Below are 11,170 nucleotides of genomic sequence, written 5' to 3'. Positions count from 1 at the left end.
AAGGAAAGGAGGGAAAGAAAGAGGGCAAAGAGATGGGGAGAGGGAGGAAGGTTCTCCCACCCCCCATCAAGCCCCACCCACCCCGCGGATCCCTCATGTGGATCCCTCACTTATCACGATCAAGGCCTGCCGCAGGCCGCAGCACTCCAGCACAGGCCCCGGGAGGCCGCGACGAGCCTTCTCAGGCCTCCCTCGGGCCGCAGCGCTCCAGCACAGGCCCCGGGAGACCAGCAACGGGCCTCCTCAGGCCTCCCCCGGGCCACAACGCTCCAGCACGGGCCCCGGGAAGCCAACGACGGGCCTCCTCAGGCCTCCCCTGGGCTGCAGCACTCCAGCGTTGGCCCCAGGAAGCTGGCGACAGGCCTCCTCAGGCCTCCCCCGGGGCGCAGCGCTCCGGCGCAGGCCCCAGAAAACTGGTGACAGGCCTTCTCAGGCTTCCCCCAAACCGCAGCGCTCGGCATGGGCACCGGGAGGCTGGTGACGGGCCTCTTCAGGCCTCCCCCAGGTCGCAGCACTTCGGTGTGGGGAGCTGTGGGTGGGGCTTTCCGCCACCGCCATTTGTGCCAGCTCCTGGGCTGCCAGAGCAGCGCTCCGGCATGCTCCAACCCCAAATGACCCCTGGATGGAGCTATGTCACTTCTACCATACACTGGAAGTGATATCATCACACTGTGCTGTTGTGAGGATGCTATGGTATTTGGGGGGAAACTCTATGGAAAAATAGCTTCTACCACCGAGTTTTTGCCCAAATACCAGAGCATCACTGTGATGTCACTGACATGATGTCAGCTTTCAGTGCACACTGGAAGTGACATTGCCAGTGACGTTGCCTGGGCCTCTCTCTCTCTCTCCTGGTAAGTCCCCTCACCAGGCAGTTGATTAGAGGTGAGGGACAGGGCCTGGAGGCAGGGGATCCCTGGCCTCCATGGGGGGGGGGGCTGGCAACCTTAAGTGTAGTAGTTAGCATGTCAGATGAGGATTAGGGCACCCACATTCAAATCTCTGATTTGCCATGGAAGCTTGCTAAGTGAGCTTGGGCCAGTCATTCACTCTCCACCTAACCTACCTCACAAGTGATCTGGGAATAAAGTGGAAGAGAAGACAATAATGCAACCTGCTTTGGGTCCCCAATGTGGAGAATGGTTGGGTATAAAAGAATAATAAAATATAAAATATTTTGGAATATTTGAAAAGCACCATTGAAAAATATGTTTAATTTTGTCATTTAATTTAGTCATATTTCAGTTTTACAGAGAAAAAAATCAACTTTTCTGCTGGAGAGCAGAATCTAGCATGAAGTGTACTATACTTTATTTACTGGGATTATAGCAATGCAGACAATTAGTTAAATGGTTTAGGGCTAGAGTTGCCAGCCTCCAGGTGGGGCCTGGGGATCTCCTGCTTTTACAACTGATCTCCAGCTGGCAGAAATCAGTTCCCCCGGAGAAAATGGCTGCTTTGAAGGGTGGATTCTATGGCATTGTAATATGCTGAGGCCCTTCCCTTCCCTTCCCTTCCCCTCCCCAAACCCCACCCTCTCCTGGATCCACCCCCAAAGTCTCCAGGTATTTTCCAACCCAGACCTGGCAACCCTACTCCTAAGTACACGTGATGAGTAATTTGCCTACTTTTTCCCCTGAGGGGTGTGCCTACACGTATGTGTGCATATAAGACATGTGTATAATAATAAATGTAGCTGCAAAGTCTACCATGTGACTGAGAAGACTTGCTTTGGGGGAGACGAGAAAGCAGGGTTTGTTTGTTTTTTACCTTTTCCATTCTGGTAGTCTTCCAGGAAAAATGTCCCCCCTACACACACACACACAAAAGTGCTTTCCCCCCCCCCCCTTTCTTATTCAGCATCACACACAGTTTGGCTTTTCCTGTCACGTGTGTAGAAGTCCTGGCCCTAGCCATCATGCACCAGGACCTGATTTGGCTGAAGTTCCTTCCCTCAGCCTCAGACAGAGAGTGGTGGGGGTTGGTACTGACCTAATCCACCTCCTCTCCCCTATCTCTACTCACTGCCTTCTGAGCTGGGAACCAGAGCTGGTTTGTCCCCATTGGGCTTTCCCCTCAAGTCTTTTGAAGGCCCTACCTAGGCCTGGGGGCATGCCCAGTGGCCTCCCTCTACCCAGAAGCTCTATGGGGGTGTGGCCAAAGCTGTGAAGGATCTATCACTCCTCCTGAGCAATTTCTGCCTCTTTACTCCTCTTCCCCACCCCCAGGGTGGAGCTTCCAAACAGTTGATTGCCAGACAGCTGGCTTTCAAAGGGCCAGTTGCCTATGGGTGCCTGACTCTTAAAGGGCCAGCTGCCTTTCGTCAGCTGGCTTGTGCGGGGCTGTTTATAAGGTGCATCAGTCACTTCACTGGGCCTAGTAGATGCTGGGCTTGACCCTCAAGGGGGCCAAGAAGGAAGGGGCATGGTAACAACACCTTCTTGGACCCCTTCTTGGCCCCCTCCACTACTGCCAACAATGTGGAAGTCTATGCATAAGCTATTGTTTCATGAACAACTTTCACTCTTCTTTTCTGCTCAAAATACTATGTTTGAAATAAGCAAACCAAAGTCACAAAATTCCTCCAAGTAGCAATTTGAAAATAGTAATGCTGTTCTACTACTTACTAATGCTTAACTCAAACACTCAGTCCTAGGAGACAGCACACAAGCAAGCAGAGGAGGAAAATCACAGATGGGTAAATTGCACATTACACAGCAAGTGCACATTACCAAGTCCCAATCCCAATGGCCCTTGCAAGGCACCCTCAGGAGGGGGCAACTTAGAGCACAGGGAAGTCATTTTTCTACTGGCATGCTCAATCTCTTTCTGTGCCTGCCCCTGTGGAGTTGCAGAGCAATGTTTATGAGGTAATTGGGAGTCCAGAATTAGGGATGCCGTTCCCCACTTGGGGGTGAGGGAATCCCCTGATTTTTGGGCTTCTTCTCCACTGCTGGCCAGCTGGCGGGCAGGAGGGAATCCTGCCAAATCCTGCCCCCAAACACGATGTAATGACATCACACAAAAGTCATCATGTCAGCAAAGCTGCGTGGTGATGCTCTGGTATTTTGGGCACTCTGGTATTTTGGTTACTCTATGGTAACCACAGACACCAGAGCATTGCCACCGACATGATGACATCACTCCGTGTGATGTCATTACGTCGTGCACATGTCATGCACTCCTCCCCACTCTGGAAACTCCCTCCCCTGCTGCCAGGTCAATCCAACCTGGCAACCCTATCCAGAACATTGCCATGTATAAAAGCAGTGAGTGGGGAAGTATAAGGGGAAAGTGATTTGCAAGATCTTCCCTTCTGTCTTCGTTCCAAATTGTCCCTTCCTGTGGGTGCTTTAGAAGGGAGAAGGGCAACTTGGGGCTGTCTGACATGACTGTTAATGTGTAGGTACTACTTTTCTCAAATAGTTCCCCTGAACTCTTCAAAACACCAGGGTTTGACCTTGCTGTGCCCGGTCCTGCCTATTCTATAGTTCCTGTGAGAGACACAGGTACTTTCTCTCTCTGTTCCATGTTTCTCCATAGAGGTTTATTTTTATCTGCTTCCTAACAATCCAACTCCACTAAGGCTGTGCTGCAAAGGTGGTGAAAGTTCTGGTCTGAGGTCAGTGTTCAAAGCCGATACTCAAATGACAGATGGAGGCTCAATAAAGATAACACAGTTCTCTATTGCCTTCCCATTTTCCCCTAAGGAACCCATCATGCAGGGATGATGAAGATATTCTTTAGGGCAATTTAATCATCTTGCAAAATTTCTGCTAGGCTATAAAATCAGTGTCAACAGGAAAAAACAAACTGTGCAAAATAAGATATAATGTAACAAGAATACAATTGTTTCTTCAAAACATAAGTGTACAATGTTCCACAATATTCCAACAAAGAATCCAGATACTAAACTTTGTTTTGATTATCTAGTCCAGCATCGTAGAATCATGAAATCATGAAATGTCTCTCTTGAGAATTTATGACTGGTAGCCCTTCTGTGCAGTTGTTGTTAGCTATTTTTGTGAATCCTTGTAAATACATGAAAGGGAGGTTCCTCTTATACAAACAGTCTGATGTTAATCACTGCTTTAGATGTCTATGAATTACTCCTAATAGCTATAATTTCTTGAAGAAGATAATTGAAATGAAGTTTAATATCCGGATTCTTTGTTGGAATATTGGAATACTGGAATATAGTGGAACATTGTACACTTATCATGTCTTGAAGAAACAATTGTATTTATTCTTGTTATATTATATTTTATTTTCTACAGTTTGTTTTTCCTGTTTACCACTGATAATACTGTGTGATCTCTTTCCGTTTTCTACAGAATATGAAATCAGGCCAGTCTCACTTCAGAATTCTCTTCCTAGCCAAAAAGAAGCGAAAGAATCCTAGACCAATTTCAGGGCTTAACCTCAGGCCTGCAAACCGCAATTGCCAGTATTCAAGACAAATCTGTACAAATTCTAGCCGTATCATTTTTTAAAAAAAGCTTGACAAGGCATGAGGTAAACTGTGATCAAAGAAGTAAGCTTAGAAATAGTCCTTCCACATTTTTAGTAATATATTACACATACTTGAAAGGAAGACAACCCTGAATGTAAGACGACCCCCTTAAAAAGTTATACCAAAAAATGTTTTATTATTGGCCATAACTATAACTTCTATATTTGTAACCTGTAAGATACACTCTCTTTTTCTTTGACGGCATATTTGTGAGAAATGCTAGTCTTGTGTTATGCCAACTCCTCCCGGAAATTCCTGGAGACCCAATCCGAGTTATCTACCTCAGGAAAGGGGGGTTTGTGGCTGTGCGTAAGTTCTAACCAGTTTATACAGAGGTCAGATGGTCGAAGGGGGAACGCTCGCTATTTGTGAGGGAGTCAGACAACACACTATTTGTTAAATCAATGTTGCCTTTACTAAATGGTTTCATCAGACATACAAAATCGGAAACATACAAGATTCACAACAAGCTCCTTAGTTACAATAGTACATCAGAACAATTACAGCATAGAAAATAACAAAAGCATCAAATAAGGGGGTGACACAATGGGGCACGGCTATACTTATCTGAGGTCCAAGCTGAAGAAGAAATCTCCTCCTTGGAAGGATGGGCAGCTAAAGCAGCAACTTGTGAACTCTAAAAACACACAGGCTGGACCAGTCAAAGCCATGTGTGCGCTCCCTGGGTCGCGACTCCGGAGAACTTAGGTAGAGAGTCACTTGTAGCACCTTAGTGCACGCTATGGGGAAGGTGGGTTAACCAGAGAAACAAAGAAAAGTTTCTCCTTAAATAAACTCCTTTTTGGGGCTGTCTTTCCTAGCCATAAACTATCAAACCCGTCCTCTAAACTACCACTACTGGCTGAAGAGGGGGTGACGAGGGGATGACGAGGGGGTTACGAGGGGGTGACCTTCTTTGAGGGGTGGTGAGCAATATGCAGATCCTACTCCTACATCAAAGGTGCCTTGTGGTGAGGTGTGAATCTTCCGTTCCCATGGCCACCTCTTGATTTGCAGATCTGGTGCTTGCTCCAACGCCATAAATGCTATTGTCTTTAGATCCCAAGCCAGATTAGGAGAGTAGGGTTACGTGCTCTTTCCCATTCCAGAAATGCTGGGGTTCGCTGGGGATTTTCCATAGCTCTCAGAGTGGGTGCAATGGCGCGGTGTCTTCTCCATCCCAGAGCATCACGGGATACATTCCAGGGAAGCACATGGTCCGTATGTGCAGCAGCAGCCCAAGGCCAGCCTATTTCTAGGCAAGCATGAGATGCAGAACAAAGCAACACAACCAAACAGCAATCCCTGAACACACAATGCAGAGATACTCATGCTAGAGACACACACAAACAGCATCACCACTATACAGAAATACAAACATAGGCTCATATCGTAACACTTGCTTTTGAGTAAATACTGTAGCTGTTTAAGGTGTTGTTTAGTATTACCATGGAGACAGGTTCATGTTACAGTATATCTACCCTACACACTTGTATCCTTTGTATATCAAGGTTTCTCTCAAAGAATTCTGGGAACTGCAATGTGGGGATGGTGCTTGAAAATCAGTTTGAGATTTCTAGCAGCCTAGTTTCCTGGGAAGAAACAATTAGTTAAGCCTGTAGTGCATATTAATTCAGTATCATGATATAGACAAACCTGGAACTGCATCCCCACATCACTGGATATTGCACTATAGTTGTGCTATAACAATAATCTGCTTTATCTCCACAGGAAAATCCAGTAGTGAATGATTACTGTAGCACAATGATTGATATTCCAATGTGCAATGACATGTGGATGCAGCCTGGGATTGCAGCTCCAGGTATGATCCTGGTTTGGAGTGCAAAATATAATTTCCCAGTTTGAATGTAATGACAGACTATGGTTTGTACTTACGTGGGTCATTCATTGACTCTTGTTAGCCAGTTCACACATTAAAGACCTCATGTTCCCCAAGTATCCTGTCTATAAGCTTAAAGTACCCTGATCTGGATAGTCCAAGCTAGCCTGATCTCATCAGATCTTGGAAGCTAAGCAGGGTCGACCTTGGCTAGTATTTGGAAGGGCAACCTCCAAGGAATAGCAGGGTCATGATGCAGAGCCAGGCAATGGCAAACCATCTCTGAAATGTTTCTTGCCTTCAGAACAAATCTAGCTCACCACCTAGTGGCACATAATGCAAAAAGAGCTAGAACTTCTGGCTGCCAGATAATCTTATCGTCTCCTGGCTATTCTGCACACAATGCCATATGATAATTAATTAACTTAGCTTGGGGTGTTGCATTGGAAGCTAGGAATGAAATTTTGTTCAGGTATGATTTGGATCAGGACCATGGTATGCCCTGAGAGGGGGCTTACACTTTTTACCCATGCTATTTTCCAAACCTGAAACAGCCCTGGGGAGCTGCTAGTCGCCCTTTTGGGGAAACTGACATGTACTGATAGATGCACCTAAGTTTCCTGAATGGGGCAAATAGCAGCTCCCCAATGCCATTTCAGGTTAGGAAAAGGGTTCAGGGCTGAAGATGTGTGCTCCTAAGCACCCTCTCCCCACAGGCTGTTGTCCCAACCTGAATTAGGGCCAGAAATACTTGGGAATTAAGTTTCAAACATGGAACTCTGCAAGCTCATGCTCAGATGCACAGGGGATGCAAGGACTTTGTAATGTGTGAACTGGTCTACACCCGACTTCAGGACATGAGAAAGCAAGGGTCAAGAAAACATAGGGATCATTCACACGGTGCTGAGCCATTGTTTGGCATCATGTCTGAACCATGCCAATGTCAAAGGTTGCATTATTTGACAAAGGAAGCCAAGGTGGAGGTCCCTCAGTTGAAGTTCTCATCCACTACTATAACATTGCTGCTCTGAACTAATCTTTCAAAATAAAAACTATAGGAGCCACCTTTTGAGCACATAAAACTGCCTTATACCGAATCAGATTGCTGGGCCATAAGTCAGGCTTGTCTATTCAGACTGGCAAAAGCTCCCCAGGATCTCAGGCAAAGGTCTTTTCCACTAACTGGAGATGCTCGGGATCGATCCTGGGACATTCTTCATGCCAAGCTGATACTCTAACACTGAGCCACAGCCCCTCCCTAGGGTGCAGTGCAATGCTCCCTCTAAGCTGTGGAGTCCTGTGAGCAAAAATTCTACTTTGTGAGCTACTGGCATTAAAGTTGTGAGCAAGCAATTTGGCTACTGAATAAATTGGTTTGCTCTGGACCTGTCCTTCCTGAGCTAAGTCAAAAATGTGTGAGCTGGAGGCTAAAAAACTGTGAGCTAGCTCACAGCGTTCTGTGTGCCTCGGCGTCTAGTCATGCCGGCCACATGACCACGGAGAAGTCTTCGGACAGTGCTGGCTCTTCAGCTTGGAAACAAAGATGAGCACCGCATCCCTAGAGTCGGATTTGACTGGCTTCTGAGCAAGAGAAACCTTTAGCTTTAGCTTTACCTAGCTCACACTAACTCAGCTTAGAGGGAACACCGGTGCAGTGTTTTTGTGTAATAAAGGCCCCTGCCACACGGCAGGGGAAAAGCCTCTTGAGGCGCGGCTTTTAAAAGCCGCGCCAACGTTGACACGGCTCGGTGGGATCCCACGGATCCCCGGCCGAGCCGCCTTTTCTCCCCGGCGTGATCAAACGCCGGGGAGAAAAGACGGCCCTAACCGGGGGCCAGCCAGACTGCGCATGTCGGAGCATGCGCAGTTCGGATCCGGGCCGGGGTTGTGCCGGCGCAAAGACGCGCCGGCGATCAGACGCCCGGGAAGAGGCGCCTCATCCATTTGAACCACCGAGGTAGGTGGTTCAGTTTGAGGCGCATTTTCCCGGGAAAGGGACAGTTTGGCCACGGAAGCAAGACGCTTCCCAGATGTTGTGGTGTGATCGCGCCGGTTTGATCCGGCCCCAAACTGTCCCGTTCCTGGGCCAAATCGCCTCGTGTGAACGGGGCCTATGTCTACATAGTTAGAAAGCTGTGGTGCCAGCAGATCTTGAGCAGGAAGAATAATTCTAAACTGCATTTATTCTTTATGGGTAGGATCCCATGGTTCCTTTCTGCCAAGTGAGGATTTGTCCACTGGAGGAAGGACTCCTTCTTCCAAGGAAAAGAGTCTCCTCCCCAACAGAAGATACCTGACAGTGCAAAGGAAACACTGATCCAATTGTATATATCTTTAACAACCAGGATCCTCTCCTGAAACAGCAGCAATTAGAAATGCAGCGATATGGAAGTTTATCATTAGGGCTGCTACCCTATTTATAATGCAGCTATTAATGCACAGTCTTTGGACCAAAGATGCAACAATCAGATCTCCATTGATCTTCAAAAGGAAAACTGTGCAGCTGTCATGCACCACGACCTGATATGGCTCAAGTTCCTTCCCTTTGTCTCAGATAGAGGGGCGTGGGTTGAGCACCTCTCTATTCTTCGTTTCCCTTCTGCTGATCTATCCCCCTTGGCCTCCTCCCTCAAGTCTTTTAAAGGACCTAGAGAGGCCTGGAGGCCCTAACCAGCAGCCTCCCACTACCCAGAAGCCTTATGGGGCTGTGGTCAAATCGGCAAGGAATCAATAGTGCCTTCTGAGCAGTTTTTGCCCCATCACTCCCCTTCCCCACCCCCAGGGTGGAGCTTCCCGACAGCTGATTGTCAGACAGCTGGCTGTCAAAGGACCATCTTTCAGTGGCTGCCTGACTCTTAAAGGGCCAGCTACCACTGATCATGTGGCTGTAAGACTCTTTTCAAGGATTTATTTATTTATTTATTTACGTTTGATTTATATACCGCCCTTGACCCCTAAGGATCTTTACTCTCCTTTCACTGTGCAGCTCCAGTCTGAATGGGGCCAATCTCTCAAACACAATTTACTTTTCACAGATGGATTTATTGAGATGCAAGTAATTTAAATAGCAATATTGTTTTAACATGAACAGTAGTCCATGAACTTTCTCTCTGAAAAAGTCCTGCCTAGATTATGGAGTAGGAGCATGCCTATTTCTTTGTGCAGATCATGGCCCTGATTAACATATACAACTTTCCTCCGTTCTGTGAAGCTATTATTTTCCAATGACTCTACCCAATGTAATAGTTACAAATCCAACACTCATTTGACAATGGAATCAAAGGACTGTAATTATCTCAAACACTGTACCTATTACAAATTAATATCTTATGCAGGCTCATACGGTAAGTGATAGCTTTCAAAATGGAAACACTTTAAGCAGCAGAAATGTTGAAGTTGGTGGGTGTGTACCATTTAACAGACAGGATATTGAGCATAATAGTTTCCTATAATCAGCAGCAGTCACATTTTAACAAACCTCAAAAGATCCTGATGAACTGAGGTTCCTTAAGGTAATATGAAGCTTATACTGCAGGGAAATAAAAGTAAGGCATCCTCTTCTCATTATTAAAGTGATTCATAAAACAGAAAACATGCAATTCTCCCCCAGGTGAGTGTTTTCCTCCCATAAACTGAGATAGAGGTGGGGTCTCACAGGAACTGTTTGTATGAGGAGGAAGCCAAAGTAACTGTTTAATTATTTACTTAATTGGCCTGATCAATGGTCAGTATACATGGTGCTTTGCAGAAGAGGTGAGTTTTTAGGAGGTATCGAAAGAGATGCTGCGACCTGGATAGCCCAAGCTAGACTGATCTTGTTAGATCTGCCCTAATCTGCCTCTGTGTTGTATACTTTTGTCGAGTTGTGCCATTGCCATTGTCCTTGCTCATTTACCCAATAGGCTGGCCCTTGGGCACACATGCAGTGTACACCTGGGAGCTTGTTGTATCACTGTTTCACTATCAAGGTTTTTAAAATTGTAATTATTGTGGCAATTGTTTCAAATTGTTTTACCTACCTGTTGTAACCTGCCCTGAGGACACCTGCAAGGGATTGTGAGATCGAAATCCCATAAATAAATAAATAAATAAATCTCAGATGCTAAGCCAGGTTGGCTCTGGTCAGGACTTGAATGGGAGATCCCCAAAGAATGCCATGGTTGCTCTGCAGAGGCAGGCAATGGGAAATCACCTCTGAAGGTCTCTTGACTTAAAAACCCTATGAGGTTGCCATAAGCTGGCTGCAACTGGATGGCAAAAAAAAAAAAATCAAGAGAGATGGTATCACATAGACGTTTTGTGAGATGGAAAGGGAGGATAGTTTCAGGCATGGAGGGGAGAGGTTGGGCCTGCTGAAATAGAAATATACAGTTAGATGGCTGGTGAGCTGCTGCAGAAAATATCTGGAGTTCCATCACATTTATCTGGTTTGCTCGGGGAGGTATCTTCCTCTGGAGGGGGGAGTTTTCTTCTGACACATGAAGCTTTTGACTTTGAAAAAGGGGCCTTCCACAGAAGGAAAATACCTCCGTTAGCAGAACAGACCTGTGGAATCCAAGCCCACAGACAGAAGGTGGAGTAGAGCCATGGAATGCATTTAAGAAGAATGTACCTATAAAGTTCCCAAGTTCATATACTGAAAATGGAAGAATTTTTTTCTGAAATTGAGAGAGTTGAAATTTTCTAGTGACATGGGGAATAGGCTTAGCATGTGGAAAGACCACACTAATTTCCTGTTTTCCCCCTCAATATTCACAGTGAATGTGATTAGATGTGAGAACAAAGCATCTATATTTTTGAGTGTTGGTTGAGCCAAA

The sequence above is a fragment of the Gekko japonicus genome, unplaced genomic scaffold, assembly GCF_001447785.1.
Source record: "Gekko japonicus isolate JY-2015 unplaced genomic scaffold, Gekko_japonicus_V1.1 scaffold5, whole genome shotgun sequence".
In the NCBI taxonomy this organism is placed as follows: domain Eukaryota; kingdom Metazoa; phylum Chordata; class Lepidosauria; order Squamata; family Gekkonidae; genus Gekko; species Gekko japonicus.
Note: the sequence above shows the minus strand (reverse complement) of the source record.